Genomic DNA, 22944 nt, shown 5'->3' on the forward strand with positions numbered 1-22944 from the left:
GGCTTCACCTCTCACTATCACTGGTGTCCTTGTAAGAAGAGGGAATTTGGACACAGACATGAAGAGAGGAAAAGACCATGCGAAGACACAGGGAGAAGACAGCCATCTATAAGGCAGGGAGCGGGGCCTCAGAAGAAACCAACCCTGTTGACATGTCAATCTCAGATTTCCAGCCCCCAGAACTGTGAGAAAATAAATTTCTGTTGTTCAGCTCCTCGTCCATGGTCCTTTATCATGGCAGCCCTCACACATAAATCGAGACAGCAGTGACCCAGGAGTGCCTTAGAGAAACTAGGAGAAACAAGGCTGCAGGGGTCACACGGCACCCACGAAGGGGAGCTGGCCGCCTGCACGCCTTTGCCTTGCCCTCAGCTGTAGGACACCTGAGGACCCCTTAGCATCCTCAGCTCAGCTCTGAGAGTAATAAGCCCCAGATGGCTTGGAGTTGTACAACAGCAGTGCAATTGAATGGTGTCTTCCTTGAAAAGATCAGGACTTGAAAGCAATAGGATTAAAAACTGGGGTTTAAAGAGATTAAATCACAAAACCTAAAACAAAGCAAAGGCAGCATAATCTTTCTACTCTATAGACCTTTATACACCAAACCACCATGAGAAGTAGGGTCAAGGGGGTGGGCCAATATTTCCACCTGGCTTGAGAAGCAAAACTAGTGCCCAATAGGAGTTCACTTTCTCACACGAAATGGGCCAGAGCCCAGAGGATGAACCTCTGGAGAGGCGTCATTAGGATGGGTCAGTAACTAGGTCAGCAATCACTGTGTCTGGGTTCTCTTGGATTCCTCGAAGCAAGTTAATTATTAAAGGGAACAGGTGAAAATATAGTCTTGAGGTTTGATTAAACTAAAATTGGTCTAGTCAGAGAGTAAGGTGGGGAAGAGGTTTTCAAGAATTCCAATCAGCCCCTGATGATAGTGCGGAGACCCAAGTTACCTTGGAATCTGCAATCAATACAGAAAACACCAGAAGTATAGAGGAGTGACGGCTCTGGATTCCACTGCAGCAGGGCCTAGAGAACGAGAAAGGCATCCTGAAACTTTAAGAACGTTGCATCTCTGTGTTGACAGCCGATTTTAAAACAGGTACAGGTCACCAGGGCAAACAGAAGCCTGGCCAAAGATGGGGAAGATAAGGAGGACTTTCTGGAGGAGGTGCTCTGGAAACTGGGCTCTGGAGGAGGAAGGAGAGAGAGCTCAAAGGACAGAGGAGGGTGCTTTGTCCCTTGGAAAGCATGAAAGAGAAACTCCAGTGGCCAGGCACGGTGGCTTATGCCTGTAATCTCAGCACTTTGGGGGGCAAAGGTGGGCGGATCACCTAAGGTCAGTTCAAGACCAGCCTGGCCAACATGGTGAAACCCCATCTCTACTAAATACACAAAAATCAGCTAGGCATGGTGGCGATCGCCTGTAATCCCAGCTACTCAGGAGGCTGAGGCAGGAGAATCGCTTGAACCTGGGAGGCGGACGTTGCAGTGAGCCAAGATCACACCACTGAGCTCCAGCCTGGGTGACAGAGTGAGACTCAGTCTCAAAAAAAAAAAAAAGAAAGAAAAGAAAGAGAAACTCCAAAGGTTCAGTGGACATCAGAAAGTTCTCCATGAAGAGTTTAAAGTTAGAAGGGGAGTCATGGGCAGCACCTAAAAGGCATGTGTGTTTGTGGGATGTATGTGTGGTGTGTGTGTGCACATGCATGCATGTATGGTGTATGTATGTGTGGTACATGTAGTGTGTGCATGTATGTGTGTGGTGTGTGATGCATGTAATGTTTGTGTGTGCATGCATCTATATGGTGTGTGGTGTGTGATATATGGTATGCATGTGGTATGTGCTTATGTGTATGCATGTGTGCGTATGTGCAGTGTGTGCATGTACGGGTGTGGCATGTGCATGTGTGCACATATGTGGTGTGTGTGTGTATGTGTGCACGTGTGATGTGTGGTGTGTGCACTTATGTGCATGCATGTGTGGTGCATGTGTGGTGTGTGTGTGTGTGTTCATGCACACACATCCTGGGACTTTAATGGTAAGGATCATCTGGCCAAATATCTCTGGTGAGGAGAAAGCAGGTGGCCCGGGCCAGAGCTAACAATAGCAGGATTTAGGGAGAACTGGGCAAGTTTGTCAGGCGCCTCCTGAAGCAAATGAGGAGCCACAGTAAAGGGTCTCAAAAGAGGCCTGCTGGATTTTCAATCAGACCTGCAGTGTCAAGTTTCAGCTCAAGTGATATCCAAATGCCTCATATTTCTATTTTATCATTTCCATATTTTCAGTGAGCAGAGCTTACCATCTGCACAATGTTGGGCCAAAGAAATAAAAACCAAGAGGAAATTGCACTACAGTGCGGCATAATCAGTCTGATCCGCCTGGGATATTAGTGGAGACGTGTGTCTTCACTCATCTGAGTATTAATGTCCTGACTGTTTCTAAGCAGGAAGTTTCCTATTTGGCTAGGCTGAAAGGCAGCTCTAAAATGGAGCGGCAGTTTTCTGTTCTCCACAAGCTCCCCTCCCCTGCTCCTAAATCACATCACTCCCCAGTCGCTGCAAATGATTCTCACGTGTCGACAGGTTACACAGTTCAAGACAAGACATCAGCAGGAGTCTGGGTTGGAGCAAGAACCAAATAGCGAGTGGGGAGGCCATGTGAGCTGGCTATTAGGTGACAGGGGCAGGCAGTGACCCACCCGCTCTTTCCAGCCTCTCCCTCCTGGGCCCTGCTGACGTGTCTGGTTGTCCTCTGCAGCCTAGTCCGTGGCACATCTCAGAAAAGGCATGACGACTCTTCAAACCTTCATTTATTCATATGAAAAGCAGGCTTATAAGGCCTACCTTGTAAGGCAGTAGGGAAGAGTGCTATGTTTCACAGAAAAAGCTCCTAACAGAGCATCCAGCACACACTATCTACTTAAAACATGCTTCAAATATAACAATAGTATACACTTACATCATGCTTACTACATGCCATGAGTGGTTTTAAGCACTTGATATTTATGTGTGTGTGTGTGCACACATGAACTAATTTAATCCTCACAACCCTGTAAGGCAGATTCTACTGATATCCCTGTCTTACAGAAGAAGAAACTAAGGCACAGAGAGGTTCTGTAACTTGACCATGGTCACAGAAATGGTAGAGCCAGGATTCAAATTCAGGCAGTCTGGCTTCCAGGGACTAGGTGTAGATAAATAAATGAATTAATTGAAACTTGATGTGTTGGCCGGGCGCGGTGGCTCAAGCCTGTAATCCCAGCACTGTGGGAGGCCGAGACGGGTGAATCATGAGGTCAGGAGATCGAGACCATCCTGGCTAACACGGTGAAACCCCGTCTCTACTAAAAAAATACAAAAAACTAGCCGGGCGAGGTGGCGGGCGCCTGTAGTCCCAGCTACTCGGGAGGCTGAGGCAGGAGAATGGCGGAGAAGCTCGGGAGGCGGAGCTTGCAGTGAGCTGAGATCCGGCCACTGCATTCCAGCCCCAGCGACAGAGCAAGACTCCGTCTCAAAAAAAAAAAAAAAAAAAAAAGAAAGTTGATGTGTTGGTGGATGGATGGGCAAAGAACACGGATTCCCATGAATTCCAGTAAGGAGCAAGTTATCTAAGCAGCACATTGACAACTTAAAGGCTCAGAGTTCTAATCCCAGCTCCCATCAAGTCCAGGAACTGCAGTCATCTAATGTTGCTACAAAGTGGCTAGAGGTGAAGGCTGCTTCCCTTACTGAGACAGGTTTAGTATGCCATAATTTGGAAGGTTATCACTGGAAAACACTCAGGTATCACTTAACTCCTAATTTTATGTTTGCAGGAACTGAGGCAAGAGAGGGAAAGTGACCAGCTTAGGATCACACAGTGCCTGTTCAGACACGTGCCACTTCTATGCCCAGTGCTGTTTTTATGACATAATTTGGCATCTCCTTCACACTAGGAAAGCTGCATCTGGAAGTTGGGGGAGGAGTTATGGACAGAAAAGCAAGACTGAAGCGCTGAATACACTGCCTGGCAAATTGTTTTAAAATGATAAAGTCATACTTCGTTGCAAGGAAGTTCCTGTTTATATAAGTCTGGTGAAGTCATCAGACCTTTTGCCTCTCCCCCGCCCCTCCCCGAGGCATCCGGAGGTCCACAGAGGAAAAGGACACTGGTACAGAATGCACCCTACACTCCCACGCCGCTCGCTGTTCCCCCAACACGCCTGAGGGCATTCCACATTCCCACCACAGCATATTTGCTCACGCTGCTCTGGGACTGAATCCTCCCATCCGTGCCTGGAGTAACCCTCCCTAGGCTTCAGGGACAGCTTAAAAGCTGCCCCCTCTGTGACTCTTTCCCAGCCATCAGAGCCAGGATGGACTTCCTGAGCTCCAGGGGCAGTTGAAAGCTAGTGGGGAAAGTTCTGGCTCCTGCATCAGCCAGGTCTGGATCTCTGTTTTGATTCTCTGTTCTCTGCTCACTTAAGTGTGACCTTTGGCAAGAACCTTCATGATCTCCCTGTCTCCATTCTCCCACTTATCAAATGGGAATAACAGTCCCCTCCTCCTGAGGTTATATAATAAGATCAACATACATAAAGCAAGCATTTAGGACAGGGCTTGGTCCTTAGTAAATGGGAGACATGATTGCTGCTCTCGGAGGTCTTATTCCACATGCTTTTTTGATTTATGGTTGTTTGGATTTGTATCATATCTCCCCTTCTAGAGAGATACCTATCTGTTGGCTGGAACTGTGTCAAGTTCAACTTTCCAATCCTGCTGCACTCTGAGCCTTGTGCAAAGTTGTGCTTTGTGAGCAATGTGTTAAGTTGAAGTGAATTGGAACAAAAAAGATGAGTTAATTGTGGCGAAAAGCAGGGCGTTACAGTTTTTGTAAAAAGTCTATGATGACTGCCTTTATAAATAGACCTCAGAGGTTCTGGGTAGATGTGCACAGTAGAATATTGCTTTCAGCTCTCATTACTAGTGTTCTTAAGGATGAGGCTGAGAAAAGCAGTAATAATAACATCCTCCTATCAAGGACTTCAAATGGTCCATGTTAGGTTCTTTGTACCTTCATTTATTGGCTACTAACACTCTCTAAGGTAGACATTATTACCTCTATATATGGATAGGAAATTATCCCTATATATGGATAGATTCAGAGAGATCAAGTCACTCAACAAGGTCGGATAGCAAGTATAGAGCTGAGGCCGGGTTTGAATCCAAGCCTGTCTGACTCCCAAGGCCATGCTGTACCCTGAGCAGGTCTGCAGATCGCCTTCTGCCATCTGACCTAGGGCTTGTTTTGGTGTGGCCGTCAAGCCAAGGTGGGTTTTTACACTTCTAAATAGTTGAAAAAAATGAAAAGATTAATATTTTGTGACACATGAAAGTTACATGGAATTTAAATTTTAGTGTCCATAAATAAAGTTCTACTGGAACACAGCCACATCTGTTCATCTATACATTATATAATGTATAGTCCTGCCAACTATACGTTGGCTGCTATAACAGAAGTGTTGAAATATTTGCAGGAGACACTGCATGCCCCTTAAAGCCTATATTCCCTACCTCATTTTTTCAGAAAAAGTTTGCTACCCCCTGCTCTATGTCATACTGACTCTTACAGACAAACTTAATGCAAAGAAAACTGCCCTTTCCATAAAAGTCATGCTACAAAAAGGGCACCCATCTCTGCAGCAATAAATCTTGGTCTCCAGATTCTGACTTTCCTTTATGCGTGCTGAGCCCCCTTGGTTCTTGCTTTCATCCAGCTCGCAATGTGATTTGAAAGGCAGAGCCGAGAGCAGCCACCAGACTCTGCCAGGCAGAGACAACAGGCCACAGCAAGCCTGAAAGCAAAGGGAAAGGAATTTAGAGCCAGAAGTCAGCTCAGCTTCATTAATGCCTTCACCCCCTTGATTCATGGTTTCCTGCCACATCTTGTTCAGCTGTGAATGTGCCCAGGCCCCAAGCAGGGACAGGAGGCTGGAAATGATGAAAGCACAGGGGCTTCAGGCTCCCTGATTCTTTATCGGGCCTCCACCCTGACCACTGGGCAGAAGCCTGGCTCAGTAGATCTCTCCCTGGGAAGCCTCAGGCAGTCCCTCTCCCTGCAAAGTACTCAGTCTGAATGTAAAATGAGCGCCTAGCCCAGCTGTTCCATTGCCCATCTACCTCACTCACCTGTTTTCCTTCTCCTTCACACTGCACAAACACCTTTTGACCCTCCATTGTCTCCCTATGGAGTGAGCTCTTTGTGGCATTCCTTCATCCAGCAAGGGCTTTTGAACATCTGTTGTGTGTTCAGCTTTATAGAGATACAAAGGAAGTAAAAGTAACCCAGGAGGTTTCTGTTTGTTTCAGGATACCAGGGATACACATGGGAAGCCACAGAATGATCCTTGAAGAAATGCTGAGCACCAGTTATGTGCTTGGTATGCTCCAGGTGCCTTCATAACCATGCTTTTGCTTAAGCCATAAAACACACCTGTGGGCCCAGGCATCCTTATGCCCATTTTATAGATAAGAAAACTGAGAATCTGAGAGATTGCCTGGAGATCAGATGGCTATTAAGGGATGGAGCTAGGGATTCAATTCAGGTCTCACTGGTTACAAAATGCATGCATCTTTGAAAAACTGGGCTGCTCCCTCTACCAGGATGTCATTGGGTGCCTCAGGGCTACAGGATGGGGATTTCAAGACAAATTTCTTAGGGAAAACAATCTGAAGTCCTTACACAGCAGCAGAAAGCACACTGGAACACCAACAAAAAATTCTAGACACAGCCTGGCCGATCCTATAGTTAAAAAAACAATTCTTCTAGACCCAACTCTTCCTTGAATGAGTCATATGTCTCTGGGTATGATTTCTCCCCTTCCCTGGGTCTCAGTTTCCACATCTGTAAAACTAAAGTAGACGGTCTGGACAAAGTGATCTCAAAGCATCGCCCACCTTCACTGCTTCTCTCTGTTCCTGCTTCACAAATGCAGTGCTTGGGCACAGGATTCAAAGTTCAGCTCTAGCCGTGAGTCACAAAACTCAACCCAAGTGCCCCCAACTGAACGCCGAAAAGACAGAAAAAAAAAAAAAAAAAAAAAGCCCTAATAAAACTCAGATAGTCTGGTTATATGGGTTCAAACCACAAAACTAAATTTTTTTTAAATGGAGACAAAAGATACTATATAGCTGCTATATTCCTTTCTAAATTTCTTCCTGCTTGGTTTTCGTGGAACTGTTTCCAAGAATAAATCAGGCTTCTGTTGCATTTGCATTGCTAGAGCCTCCTGAAGCAGGAGATAAGAGGCAGCAATGTCAAAAAGGAAGCTGGGGTGGTAGGGTGGGAGGTGGCGGCAGAAGGAGGCCTGAAGCTTGAAGGACAGGAAGGATTTAAACAAAGTGGGGACAAAAATTAAAAAACAAACAGACAAAAAGAATAAAACCCCAAGGCCTTTTGGGGAAACTGTGAGGTGACCAATTAGTTTTAATAGGAATTATCAGGGAATTAAGGAGAGACTAGAAATATAGGCAATCTTAAAAGTTTTCAGCAAATTAAAAATGTGACTTAACGTCCCAGTAGCTATAAGTACACTTAGCATCCAGATCTTGGTTTTCTAGTAACACTGTCTAATATAAAAAGAATTAGCATTCTTTGAAGAAATGCCTGATTCTAGTAGGACTGCAGCAAGAATTATACAAAATGAGTTTGGAATATCTTGAAATACCAGAAAATAAGGAAATGATCAAAAATGAATTTTTTTAAAAACCTACAATACAGCTGGGCACAGTGGTACATGCCTGTAATCCCAGCACTTTGGGAGGCCAAGGTGGGAGGACCATTTGAGCCCAGGAGTTCGAGATCTGCTGGGCAACATAGCAAGACCACACTAAATTATGTATAATTTACCCCCTGCAATTTTCTTTTTATCCTTTTTTTTTTTTTTTTTTGAGACAGGGTCTCATTCTGTTACCAGGCTGGAGTGCAGTGGCGCAATCTCAGCTCACTGCAACATCTGCCTCCTAAGCTCAAGTGATTATCCCACCTCAGCCTCCCAAGTAGCTGGTACTATAGGGATGTACCACCGCGCCTGGCTAATTTTTTTGTATTTAGGGTAGAGACAAGGTTTTGCCATGTTGCCCAGGCTGCTCTCGAATTCCTGGTCTCAAGCAATCCATCTTTGGCCTCCCAAAGTGCTGGGATTACAGGTGTCAGCCACCATGCCCGGCGCCCAGTTTTTTTTTAATTAGCCAGGTGCGGTGGTGCATGCCTGTAGTTGCACCTACTCAGGAGGCTGAGGCAGGAGGGTTCACCTGAGCACAGGAGTTTGAGGTTGCAGAGCCATGACTGTGCCACTGTATTTCAGCCTGAGCAACAGATGTATACTCTGTCTCTTAAAAAACAAAACAACACGGGCTGGGCGTGGTGGCTTACGCCTGTAATCTGAGCACTTTGGGAGGCCGAGGCGGGTGGATCACGAGGTCAGGAGATCGAGACCATCCTGGTTAACGCGGCGAAACCCTGTCTCTACTAAAAATACAAAAAAATTAGCTGGGCGTGGTGGCAGGCACCTGTAGTACCAGCTACGTGGGAGGCTGAGGCAGGAGAATGGCGTGAACCTGGGAGGCGGAACTTGCAGTGAGCCACTATGGTGCCACTGCACTCCAGCCTGGGCAACAAAGCGAGACTCCATCTCAAAAAAATAAACAAAACCCTACCATAACGGGGTATGTCAAAGGGATGCAGGAGCCAACTGAAAGAGCTACCAATGGACAAAGCTGGAAAAATTTAAGCAATAAAATGAAGTAGTATTGATTTGTAACCCAAAAATAATGTAAAATAAATATCCATAAATCCACACTGATAGAAGTAACCGAATAAATGGAAAGAGAAAAAAAAATATCCTATAAGAGAATCTCAAATAATTGATGTAGATATTGTACCCTTCAGAAGAGGGAACATAACTCTCCATTCCTTAAGTGTGGGCTGGGCAGAGTGACTTCCTTCCAAAGAGTAGGAAAGGGGGGAAAGAGTACCTTAACAGTGGAGAAACCAGATAAACACTGCTGAACCGGGTGATCAAGATCAACAGTAACAGTGATAAATCATATCGGTAACATGTGCCTTTGATATGATGTCATTAAAATGGCACTTTACCTCTGTGGTCCTCTTCCCAAAAACCCAAAATCCCAGGCTAATCATGAAATAAAACATCAGACTAATTCCCATAAAGGGGCTTCCTATAAAATACCCGGCCAGTGCTACTCAGAACTGTCAAGATCATTAAAACCAAGAAAAGTCTGAGAAACTGTCACAGCCAAAAGGAATCTGAGGAGGCATGACAAGTAAATGTACTGTAGTACCCTGGATGAGCTCCTCAAACAGAAATAGACATCAGGTAGCAACTATGGACCGTAGCACATAATAATGTATCAATATTGTTTCACTGATTATAGCAAATAGAGCACACGAATGTAAAATGTTAGTAATAGGGAACATTACGTATATATGGAGGGCACATGCGAACTCTCTGTGCTACCTGCTCAAATTTTCCTTAAATCTAAAACTATTCTAAAAAATAAAGTCTACTTTTTTTTTTTTTTTTTTTTGTTGAGACGGAGTCTAGCTCTGTCGCCCAGGCTGGAGTGCAGTGGCCAGATCTCAGCTCACTGCAAGCTCTGTCTCCCGGGTTTACGCCATTCTCCTGCCTCAGCCTCCCGAGTAGCTGGGACTACAGGCGCCGCCACCTCGCCCGGCTAGTTTTTTTTTTTTTTAGTAGAGACGGGGTTTCACCATGTTAGCCAGGATGGTCTCGATCTCCTGACCTCGTGATCCGCCCGTCTCGGCCTCCCAAAGTGCTGGGATTACAGGCTTGAGCCACTGCGCCCGGCCAAGTCTACTAATTTTTAAAAAGCCTAAAAAATGTGACTTAGGAAACTACCATTAGCAGGCACTTGGTCAGAAACAAGGGTAAAACTCCTGCTCCAGAACCTTCCTCCCTGGGAAAGTGCAAGAGGCAGGCACCTTTCTAATTCCTAGGACAAGGCCCACATGTGGTGAGCCTCAGGGACCCCCTCACTTTTACCCAGTGAGCCTATAAGCAGGATCAAGCCTTCCTTGTGCCCATCCAGACAGGTATGTGTGTTACCAAACTGAACTGGGTCTGTTTGACTGCATGCAATGAAAAGCCAAACATGGCTGGGGGTAGTAGCTCACATCTGTAATCCCAGCACTTTGGGAGGCCAAGGTGGGAGAACTGACCACAGTGGAGTTCAAGACCAGCTTGGGCAGCATAGTGAGACTCTGTCTCTCCAAAAAAATGTTTTAAAATTAGCCAGGCATAGTGGCATGCACCTGTAGTCCCAGCTACTTGGGAGGCTGAGGCAGGAGGATTGCTTGAACCCCAGAGTTTAAGGCTACAGTGAGCCATGATTGTGCCACTGCACCCCAGCCTGGGTTACAGAGCGAGACCCTGTATCAAAAAAAAAAAAAATCCAAACACCAAAGCACTGGGTTTTTGTAGAAAGAAAAGTTTATTGCAAGGCTGCAGAGAAAAGAGAGGAGACTGGCTCAAATCTGTCTCCTGGAGCTGGGGGCTGGGGCAGGTTTTATAGTCAGAAGGTAAAGGCATGATCTTGGATCTTGCAATGAGGTGATGCCAGGAAGTGTGATCTAACTGGATCTTGCCATGGGATGATCTTTCCAGGGCTAAATCTGATTGGATCATGCCATGTGGTGTCCCCATTCCTTGGTCTGAGCACTTAGATTCCATCAGCTTTGCATTTGGTCCATTTGGGTTTGCTTAGGTCACCTGCAACATGGAGGTAACTGAAAATTAACCATTTTGAGTTACATGAAGTAACACAAAGTTGAACCAGATTGGGCTGGCTTTGCAGTTATGCGTGTAGAACCACCTAGTTGATGGCTCCCTTGGCTTACCTAACACAGTATCGCCTCAGCTACACAACAGCAGATTAGGCGAATGGCAGAAGGTAAGAGAGTCTGGGACCACAGTCAGACTGATTTCCACTGTTGGATTACATTAACAAGAAGCCTCAGTTTCAACCTGTCATTAACATCCCCTTAAACTTCCCGATTTCTCTTTTTAACAAGAACACATCTCAGACTCAGACTTTTCTATAGGCAACAACATCCAGCACACATTTAACAATTTAACACATTTAACAATTTAACACATTTAACATCCAGCACACATTTAACAATTATCCTACACATCCCTTCTCTAGGGTATAGAAGCCCTGGGTCTGGGGGAGTAATGGCCCAGGATCCACTATCTCCTGCTGAGATGATGGCTTCTGTTCATAAATCCCTATTAAATATGAGACACTGGATTTATCAGCCTCTTTGATCTGTCAGCTTCCTCAGCCTTTAGGAAAATATTTACATTCCTTCCCTTCCCGTCCCTTCCCTTTTTTCTTTGTTTTTATTTTGACAGTTACATTCTGTATGTGAAAAATATGCTAGTATTCAATTTACAATAGTAATAGAGCATTTCCTTGGTAAATAAAATAGGTTAAGAATATAAAATAATCACTTTCACCTTTCAGTTTAGGGGAGAACACTAAGTTTGAAAACAATTTGATGGTGAAGCTGTGGGTAAAAAACATGCACTACTGTGTACTGCTGAAGGGAATTAAAGCGGGTATCCCTTTCATTCAGTAATTCGGCAACACGTATCAAATTTGTAAATGCATTCCCCTCTTGACCTAGTGATTCCATGTTTCTATTTCTGGCAATTTTAGCTTTCAGACATGCTTACTGTATTAGTAAGCTCAGGCTGCCATAACAAAATACCATAGACTGGGTGACTTAAACAACAGAAATGTATTCCTTACAGTTCTGGATGCCAGAAAGTTCACGATGAAGGAGCCAGCTGATTTGGTTCCCAGTAAAGGACGTCTTCCTGACTTACAGACAGCCACTTTCTCACTGTGTCCTCACATGGCAGAGAAAGATCTCTGATGTCTCTTGCACTTCTTACAAGGGTACCAGGCCTAATGGGTCAGGGCCCCATTACGCCCTCATTTAACTTTATTACCTCCTCACAGGCCCTATCCCCCAATAGAATTACATTGGGAGTTAGGGCTTCAGCATATTTCATGGGGGAACACAAATACTCAGTCTATAACACATGTATAAACAAAATGACATATGTTCAATCTTACAGACTGAAAAATAAAATCATAAAACAGCAAGATTATTCAGACTTACATATATATCATATATAAAATATAAGTAATTTGATTTATATTTTATATGTGTATATAATTATGATTTATATTCTATATGTATATAAATATTATATATGTATATAAATATGTATATAAATTATACATATAAATTATATACATATACATTATATATGTATATAAATATATTATATATGTATATAAATATGATTTATATTATATATATATATATATAAAAAGCACTATTTGTAATAGCAAAGGTGTGCGGGTTAAAGCAACTCCATTTTACATGCTAATCCACCATGTTGACTTCTGATTAATCCCAGTTTCGGGAATACCTCTAAGATTTCTATTTTATCTACTGTTCCTTGTGTAAGAGCATGTACTTAACCATAAATCCTGCACTTAGATCAAAACAACCTTGACCATAAATCCTGCCCTTAGGCAGATTCACATGGCATTCTTGCCTTTCCTTAAGGGGCCAACTTCAATTATCCTACACATCCCTTCTCTAGGGTATAGAAGCCCTGGGTCTAGGGGAGTAATGGCCCAGGATCCACTATCTCCTGCTAAGATGATGGCTTCTGTTCATAAATCCCTATTAAATGTGAGACACTGGATTTGTCAGCCTCTTTGATCTGTCAGCTTCCTCAGCCTTTAGGAAAATATTTACATAAGATCTGCCCACTGTGGAACAAAATAATGGGAACAAACCTAAATATTCATTAATAGAATGTCTGGTTTAAATAAATTCTGGTAGACACATACAATGAAAATTCTGGCCGAGTGCGGTGGCTACACCTGTAATACCAACACTTTGGGAGGCTGAGGCAGGGGGACTGGTTTGCTTGAACCCAGGAGTTCAAGACCAGCCTGGGCAATGTGGTGAAACCGTGTCTCTACAAAAAAAAAAAAGAAAAAATTAGCTAGGTGTGGTGGTGCATACCTATCCTATAGTCCCAGCTCCTCGGGGGCCGGGCTGAGGTGGGAGGATGCCTTGAGCGTAGGAGGTAGAGGCTGTAGTGCAGTGAACTGTGACCACACCATGGCACTGTAGCCTGGGTGACCAAGTGAGGAGGAAAGAAAGAGAGAGAGAGAGAAAAAGAGAGAAAGCGGAAGGGAAGGGAAGGGGAGGGGAGGGGAGGGGAGGGGCAAGAGGAAAGAAAGAAAGGAAAGGAAAGAAAGGAAAGAAGGAAAGGAAGGAAAGGAAGGAAGGAAGGAAGGAGAAAGAGAAAGAAAGAGAGAGAGGGAGGGAGGGGGAGGGAGGGAGGGAGGAAGGGAGGATAAAACAAAGAAAGAAAAGGAAAACAATTCTATGCAGCTAGTAAAAGCCAAGAATGAACATGCTCTGTATGGAACACTATGGAAATATCTCCAAGGTATATGGTTAAGTAAAACAAGTAGGTCCATATCTATTTAACCTGCAAAACTTTTGTGTAAAGAAAGATGGGGGCTGGGGACAAGAATATTTGCATGGGCCAGGAGTAGTGGCCCTTTGGGAGGCCAAGGCAGAAGGACTGCTTGAGTCTAGGAGCTTAAGACCAGCATGGTAACATAGTGAGACCACTTCTCCACAAAAAAATTTTTTAAAGTAGCCAGGTATGGTGGTGCACGCCTGTAGTCCCAGCAACTCTGGAGGCTGAGAGGGGAGGATCACTTGAGCCCAGGAACTGCAAGCTGTTACCAACCAGACCTGTTTTCAATAAAACAGCAGAGCAGCTTTCCTGCAGCCTCATTTTCATTTTCATTTAAGATTAAGGTGGGGGAGGAGGAGCACATTGGAGTAGGGGTTTGGTGATGAGAATATACATACAGACGAATATGAGTCAGGGCTGGAAGTGGCCACATGGCCAGTATGAAAAGCTTTACAGTCACAGTCAGTCCTCTTTCCCTTGAGGGACCCAAGAGAGGACTGTGAGGCAAAACAGAGTCTAATTCTGTTTTACAGGATGTCGCAGCACATGGAGTCCTGTGTGACTGGCCCTACCCCTACACTTCAGAGAGCACACAGAAACAGAACAATCCAATCAGACGTGCATTTGCCTGTCTATGGTATGTACAAGTGTCAATGCATTATTCACTGATTACATCAGTTTACCAACTTAATTAATTCTTCCACTTGCTCAGTGCCTAGCCTGTGCCTTTCAGGCCCCTCCAGTACAGGCCCTGTGACCACCAGAAAAGCACTGACCTCAGCTTAGTTCATGTAGTAAAATATAGTAATAAAAACAGCAGCTAACACTCATGGACTTCTTTCTTGTGCCAAGTATTTTGCTAAGCACTCCACTCTTGTCTTATTTAATTTTCAGAGAAATTTCTTGAGATAGAAATTGTTATTATCTCCATTTTACAAATGGGGAAACTGAGGTTTGGAGAAGTTAAATGTCTTCCCAGAGTCACATAGCTAGGGAGAGCCAGAGTCAAGAAGACCCAGGTAATCTGGCTCAAGCCCATCCTCTGAACCAGTCCCCTCTACTGCCTTATTAGCTTCTGATGGCTATGACAGCTTCACTGGTGACCCTTGCTCATGTTCATGGCAGGATGATCAGTGGAAATCCTCCGTTGGACTCAGAGCTGTCACTCATAAAGACCTGTCCTCAGGGGTTGCACACCTCCATTCTGACTCTGTACAAGTGTCACCCAGGAACGTTCCATGCTGTGCAGCTGGCACTAATTCCCCTCTGCACAGCTTCTCCTTTCAGTATCACAGACACCCTCAGAGGTGGACAGGGTGGGCCTTTCTATATCCACTCAACAAATGGGGGAACTAGGCCTAACAGGGGTAAAGAGACTTGTCAAGGTCACTGCAAGTGTTTGGTGGAGCTGGGATGCTAGCCCAGTTTTCTAAAGACAAAGCCATCTTCTATTGCTGGTACCACAACAAAGAACTAACACAGAAAGTACATAACAAAGAAAAGGAAGGAGACTCTCTAGGGTCTTTGGTTTTTTCCTCCTTTCACCAGAGGTCTGAAAACAGTTCTCTGGAATTCTCCCTGCTATGGTCAGAATGTTTGTGGCCCTGCAAAATTTCTGTGCTGAAATCCTAAACCGCAAGGTGATGGTATTTGGAGGTAGGGACTTGGGGAGGGGAATTAGGTCATGAGAATGGAGCCATCATTAATGCAGTTAGTGCCCTTATAAGAGGCCCTAGAGCCAGGTGTGGTGGCTCATGCTTGTAATCCCAACACTCTGGGAGGCCGAGGTGGGTGGATCATGAGGTCAAAAGATCGAGACCAACCTGGCCAACATAGTGAAACCCCATCTCTACTAAAAATACAAAAATTAGCCAGGCGTGGTGGCGGGCACCTATAGTCCCAGCTACTCTGGAGGCTGAGGCAGGAGAATCGCTTGAACCCAGGAGGCGGAGGTTGCAGTGAGTCAAGGTCGTGCCATTGCACTCCAGCCTGGCAACAGAGCAAGACTCTATCTCCAAACAAAAAAAAAAAAAAAAGGGAGAAAAAGAGGCCCTAGAGAGCTAGCTGCTAGCTGACCGTTTCCATCATGTGAGAACATAGCTAGAAGGCACCATCTATGAGCCAGAAAGCAGGCCCTCATTAGGCATCAAATCTGCCTTGTTCTTGAACTTCCCAGCCTCCAGAGCTGTAAGAAATATATTTCTGTTGTTTATGAGCACCTAGTTTATGATATTTTGTTATGGCAGCCTGAATGGACTAAGACACTCCCTAATGACAGACAACCGAGAGATTCTTTCCCAGCCAAGACTCTCCCCCCGAATCATCTGTTCCTTAGGGTTATACAGCTTCCAAAATTGGCCTTGTGTTCAAAGCAAAAATATACCCCTGAGTAACACACAAGCTCCCTAATTTTTTCACTTTGAGAGAGTTCACAGTCTCATTGGGACAGACAGGAGAACACCAAGCTAAAAGTTAGGCAAGGGGCCAGAAGTGAAGGAGACAGTTGACAGGAGATGAAGAGGACTGAAAACCACATAAAACTTCTTTACGGTTTTCCTAAAGTTCATCCCGTGGGCTACAGACAGTCTGCTGGGTTTAGGGAGTGAGAGGAGGCCTCCATCTTCTGACCCTTCGTTTGGTCTTTTCTGCCTTCTCTCCCTCACACTCACCTGGACCACCACAGTGTTAAGGGATGCCAGAATCCAAGGGCGGGGATCAAGTGATAGGTGTGGGATTCATGGAGCTTTCTTGCAGGAGTGAATTCTCTGCCAGAGGCAGTCTGGGTATAAATGAGGCCAACTGCTCATTCAGAGTTATTAGAGATGATGGAATAGTCCCAAAGACAGTTCTCAACAAAGCACATCTCAGCATGGCTAGTTTATCATCACCTTACACGACCTTGGGTAGGTTGCCTATCCTCTCCAAATCCAGTTTCCTCAACTGAAAAATGAAGCTAATAAGAATACCTATCTCCATGGTATTGGTGAATCAAATGAGACAGTCTGGGTGCTGTGGCTCACAACTATAGTCCTAGCATTTTGGGAGACCAAGGCAGGAGGATTGCTGGAGGCCAAGAGTTCAAGACCAGCCTGGGCAACATAGCAAGATCCTATCTCTACAAAAATTTAAAATACTAGCCAGGCATGGTGGTATACAGCAGTAGTCCTAGCTACTCATGAGGCTGAGTAGAAGGATTGCTTGAGCTCGGGAGTTTGAGGCTGCAGTGAGCTATGATTGTGCCACTGCCCTCCAGCCTGAGCAACAGAGGGAGACCCTCTTAAGATTAAAAAAAAAAAAGATAGAGACCAATCTAAGTTCTTTGTAAACTGTAAGCCAACAGAGAGATGTCATTAGTCCTTATTCATTAATCACCTTTACCTCTAATTGGCTGTTGTACACAAAGTGGGTACCAGATTCTGCCATAAAATTGTTTTATTGGAAGAGATAAGAGGCAACACAATAAAAAAAAAAAAAGAAAGAAAGAAAGAAACATGTTAGCACAAGAAAGCAGTTTTGAAGAGATGGTCCTGAACTGAAGTCAACAGCAACCTTGAAAAAGAAATGCCAAGTTCTCTAACCTTTACACCACAGTTCAAAGGGCATTGGCCTCTGACTCACAGGTAACACAAATATTTTTTACTCCAATGTATTTCTTTGTTCAATATGCTCACCCCATTTTTCCCTGGGCCCTCTCTACATGCATCAATATTATGGTTCTCTTTTGAGCAGTAACCTTCAAACTTCAAGTGTGATCAAAATATCATAGGTACTTGTTTGAAATGTCAATTTCTGGGTCCCACATCCAGAAAATCTAGGGTAGACCCCACAAGTCTGCATTATGAACAAGCTCCCTGGGAGATTCACCTTTTCTTTAAGACTTATTCCGGTCTTCAAGAGAGACCTATTCTTTAAGACCCTATGCTTACTTAAGTCCCAAAAGGCATGGACTGTGTCATTTAACTGCCTAGCACATTGCCAATGCCCAACACTCAGAAAAGATGCTTGCTAATAAATAAGAAATACTAGGAACCCTGAATACTTGCTTCTAAAAAGACGTAAATGTTTGTCTCCAACATCATCATGATGACGACTAGTTGCGTAATTCTCACACCTTTCTAAGAATGAAATTCCAGCAACCTCAGCTTTCCCATGCCAAACTTTTCTGACATTCCCATGCTAGATTAAGTGACTCCCCATTGTGGTTTCACAGCCTTCCGCCCATACCAGCACTTACAATATATTCTATGTATTGACTTTACTATTAGTCTTCCCCCACTGGAAGGAAGTTTTCCTCCTTCCTTAAGGATAAGATCTGTGCCCCTTTCGCTTGTGTTTCTACCACCTAGACCAGTGATTAGCACCAAATCAGCAGACATTAATGGAATGAAATGCAAAAGGGAATGAAATAGGATGGGATAGGTTGAAAACACTTTAAGAGGGGAGAGGGGAGGTGAGCCCTCTGTGATGTTCTGGTATAAGGAAGGACAGCCTAGGGTGAGTCACATGACTCAGTGTGGTTAATATTCAGTCAGTGGAAGGTTTTATTTTGTCCGTGCTTTGGGGATTTTGAGATATTTTTTCAAGGAGTGGGCATCAATAGATGTTCCTGTTAATGCTACGGAAGGGTGGTCTAGTTTCGCATACCGATTTTGACATCTTAGGGCAGGTGTTTCAATTGGTTAATGCCAGGGGATAGTTCACACTAAGATCATCTTTGCTTAGATAGCAGATGGTCATGAATTATATTATTCTTTACCAATATCTGGTTACCTCCCTGTAAGATTATGCTTACCCACACTGTTGAACTCCCATATGCCATGTGGCTTGCTTTGTTCATGAAATGTGGGCAGAAGTGATCTGAGTCACTTCCAAAGGACTGGCCATGTACTTCATCTGCCTGGGTCCTGAAAAAAGGACAGTAATAGGACCTAGTAGAGCCTACAACTGGACCCACAGTGGACATGGAATGTAGGCAGGAAGTGGACATTTGGGAGTTATTACTGCAACATAACCTGGCCCTTCCTGGCTTATGTTCCCTTATTTCCAATCAATGGAAATGTTCATATACAATTAGTTTGCCTTTGTGACTTTAAGAAACATTACCTCTTAGGGCCTTAGTTTCAATGTCTATGAAGTGAAGAGGATAACATAATGATAAAAAAATATCAAACATAGATTGATTGCTTATCATGTGTCTGGCTAAGCATTTTAGAAAAATTATCTCATTTTATCCTTATAACAACTTATGAGGTTGGTATTATTATTAGCCTCATTTTATAGACCAGGAAACAGAGGCCTCAAGAGGTTAGGAAACTTGCCCAGTGGGTAGCAAGAGTACTCAGATACTAAGAATAATTATTGATAGAATGCAAATGGCCTGACACCAGAGCCCAGCCTCCTAATCTCCATGTTGCATCAGGTCGTCTCTAAGACCTCATCTGTCTGGGATACACCAAGAGTCTGTGACGTCATCATGTGGTAACAACTGCCCTAGTCTTCAATTTTTAAACCAAGACTTGTTTTCACCACTGCCCTCCTCTTGAGGGGTGAAGACAACTCCTTCCTCAGCCTCTCAAGTAGCTGGGACTACAGGTATGAGCTACTGTGCCCGGCTAAGTTGGACTCTTGAGCTTCTTTCATTCCCAAGAGACAGATCATCGAGAGAGGGCCATGGAGAATGAGAATGTCCCCTTGAAAATATTTTGGGCTTCTGTCTACCAAAAGAATGGCAGTAATAAGGAAGGACGCATGAGGGTCTGTTTGTTGCATGGTCTTTGTTGCATGGTCTTCCTGGGCACAGGATATGGGAAGTCTGGGTGTGTTCCACCAATGCTGTTCTATAAAAGGTGTAGGACTTCCCTTCCTGGAACCATTATTGTTCCTTGCTCCTGTCTTAGGGGGCTGAGGGGCACCTGTTGTGAGGCTTAGTAGGACAAAATGAACAAACTTCCCTGGGACCTGCAAATCTGAGTATAGAGAAACATCATGAGCCCATCTTTACCTACCTTCCAGCAATATCCAACTCTCCCCCTGTCCACACTACTAGTGTGTACAACCTGTGCATGAGCAAATACAGAAGGAGGGCAGTCGATGCCATCAGCCACTGAGGATGAAAACTCAGCAGCTCCAGCAAAAGGACAGGGTTGAACTGCTGTTGGGATGTATCTGAGAATCTCACTTACCTGCCTTTTCCTTGTCTTCCATTAGCAGAGTTCATGGAGATTTGGTTCCATTTTGGCATCTCTAGAAGAGTAGAGCTGAAGCACAAAAGAGACAAGACTGGGGTTCCTTTTTAGGGCCCTAGGCAATGACTTGAGTAAGCTCTTGTGTTTTACTACAGAAAAGTGCTCCATCAAGAGCCAATGGTCAACAACATCAGCAGGTCAGAGAGGATCCTCCTCTGACCACCTCCCACAATGCCATCCCTTCAGATGCTCCTGGCTATACCTTCCTTTAGGGCCACTAAATTCTTACTCCATCCCCACAATTTCCTGCAGTACTTACCACTCCCCGCAGCTGATTTTGGCCCTGACTCATTGGTGCTGACTCAACAAAGAAAAGCAGACCCCTCAGGCAGCCGGACAGTGGACCAGGGCCAGAGCCTGCAGGAGTGGGCGAGAGGGCAGGCAAGGCGGGAATTCATCAATCAGCTTGTCACCAAGTCTTTGCTGAGCCCCCCTGAAGACTTGGTCCCATGCCGAGCTACGCAGTGGGGGTCCCAGAAAAAGAAGGAGAGAAGACAGGAGCCTTTATTTTGTGGCAATTATGGATGTGGAATTGGAGCTCCTTCGTTTTGAGGGTCTCCAAGCACACACAGCCTGGCCCAGCCCACCATCACTCACTAGAGGGAGGGTGAGTGCTGCCAGGAAAGGCCAGACACAGTGGAGCTTAGGGAAGGTTGGGAGGTGGCAGCCAGGAAGGGTTTTGAAGCTGTATTTGCAAGCTTTTGACATAAGATTCAGATAATATCAATTTTTTATAAGAGACCAGGTGGGGGTGGTGGTAAATGGAAATTATGGGAGGATTTTAAAGCTCCCATATCCACATCCTGGACACTGCCATTGCCACCAGCCTCCACATTTCTTTCCCCACAAGCCTGCTGGGTGTGGGGTGCCTCCCTTGAGTTAATGCATTGTGTTTCTGAAATGTCCCTGCTAAGATGAACCTACTATGTTACTCTGAGCGTATCTTTCTAACCCCCTTTGCATTTGCAGAGGGGGAAAAAGAACCATAGATGTGAGGGCACAGAACAGTGACTTTGGCATGAGGATTCACTTAAAATCCCAGAGCCCTAAGAATTGGAATCCTGACTCAATTACGTACCAGTTGTGTAATTCAACCTGGGGCAGTTCTCTGAGCCTTACTTTCTTCATCTTGTAAAGAGGAAGGAATAAAGCAGCAAGCTCACAGAGCATTGTGAGGACAGGCACAATTGCTAGCACATCATAGCCACTTCTGTTAGGAAATAATATACAACTGTTATTGTAAAGAAGTAAAGACAGAGTGGGGAGAAATAAGCTCATGGTCCGAGAGCACCAGGGAAAGTGTCACTCTCTCCATCTTCTTACCTTGACGGTCAAAACTCATCAAGGGCTCCCTCTGCTGTCCATTCTCTGCATTCATTTTCCTATATAGAAAGTAACACACTCTGGGGCCGGGCGCGGTGGCTCAAGCCTGTAATCCCAGCACTTTGGGAGGCCGAGACGGGCGGATCACGACGAGGTCAGGAGATCGAGACCATCCTGGCTAACATGGTGAAACCCCGTCTCTACTAAAAAATACAAAAAAAAACTAGCCGGGCAAGGTGGCAGGCGCCTGTAGTCCCAGCTACTCAGGAGGCTGAGGCAGGAGAATGGCATAAACCCAGGAGGCAGAGCTTGCAGTGAGCTGAGATCCGGCCACTGCAATCCAGCCTGGGCAACAGAGCGAGACTCCGTCTCAAAAAAAAAAAAAAAAAAAGAAAGTAACACACTCATATTCCTTAGTGTGGGGCACAGAATGTGCAAATGCCCTAATTTAATCAGTGGAACTCTGTTTGCTCTTCATTAACATTATCTTTCAAAAACATTCTTTCCAGGCTGGGTGGAAAGGTGGCTCACGCCTGTAATCCCAGCACTTTCAGGGGCCAAGGTGGGAGGATCCCCTGAGTTCAGGAATTTGAGACCAGACTGGGTAACATAGTAAGACCTTGTCTTTACTAAAAAATAAAAAAATTATAAAACAGCCGAGTATGGTGGTATGTGCCTATAGTCTCAGCTACTCAGGAGGGCTAATGCAGGAGGATCCTTTGAGCCCAGGAGGTTGAAGCTGCGGTGAGCCATGATCACGCCGCTTCACTCCAGCCTGGGAAACAGAGTGAGGCTCTGTCTCAAAAAAAAAAAAAAAAAAAAAAAAAAAAAAAGTAAAAGAAAAAAGAGAAAGCATTCTTTCCTTTCCATTCTGTTGTTCTTCCCCTGATCGTATTCCTTTGTCTCATCTCTGGGTTGGCCCTCCCAATCACCAAAATCTGTCACAATATGCCACTCTACATGGGTTTCTTATACTCTCTGAGGGTTTTTGTTTGTTTGTTTTTGAGACAGAGTCTCACTCTGTCGTACAGGCTGGAGTGCAATGGCACTGTATCGGCTCACTGCAAACTCTGCCTCCCGGGTTCAAGCGATTCTCCTGCCTCAACTTCCTGAGTAGCTGGGATTACAGGCGCGCACCACCACGCCCAGTTAATTTTTGTATTTTTAGTAGAGATGGGTTTTCACCATGTTGGTCAGTCTGGTCTTGAACTTCTGACCTCGTGATCCCGCCGCCTCAGCCTCCCAAAGTGCTGGGATTACAGGTGTGAGCTACTGCACCTGTCCTCTCTGAGGTTTAAGCTAGTAAATGGCAGAGCTGAAATTAGATAACATAACTTCTAGGTCTAAAGCTCATCCTTTTCCTACATTATTATCCCTCTCTGAAGTGTATAATCTAGACACGACATTTAACTTATCTAAGCTTCTTTTCCTCATCTGTAAAATGGGGGAAACAATCATATTAATCCATGAGTTTGAGGGAAAGAGAAGGGGAGACAGTGCAGGGGGAGACACGCTTGCCAATAGAAAGAGTACAATAAATACTAGCTACAGTATTCAGGCATGTTCAAGTAACTCAAAGAAGTTCAGTACTGCTGGTGCTTAGAGTGGAAACAGGACGTGACAACAGATGCAGCTGGCAAGACAAGCAGGGGTCAAGTCATTAAGAACTTTGTAAAATATGGTCCCACAGTTACCTAGGGCAGAGCTGTCATGAGGATTAAATGAGTTTATATAGTTCAAGTCCTGGAATGGAGCCTGGCTCACAGCAAGGT

The 22944-nt window shown here is 44.7% G+C and overlaps 1 long non-coding RNA gene across 1 annotated transcript; it reads right to left on the minus strand.

Moving 5' to 3' along the window:
- Positions 1-10498: 10498 nt before the first annotated feature.
- Positions 10499-21263, minus strand: LOC117094554. The gene is made up of 4 exons (XR_004441581.1): positions 21173-21263; positions 20928-21059; positions 19787-19861; positions 10499-10790 (listed from the first exon to the last, which is right to left on the minus strand). It is a non-coding gene; the product is annotated as an uncharacterized LOC117094554 (long non-coding RNA).
- Positions 21264-22944: the final 1681 nt, after the last annotated feature.

This window comes from Trachypithecus francoisi, unplaced genomic scaffold (genome assembly GCF_009764315.1).
Source record: "Trachypithecus francoisi isolate TF-2019V2 unplaced genomic scaffold, Tfra_2.0 Lachesis_group13, whole genome shotgun sequence".
NCBI classification, from domain to species: Eukaryota; Metazoa; Chordata; class Mammalia; order Primates; family Cercopithecidae; genus Trachypithecus; species Trachypithecus francoisi.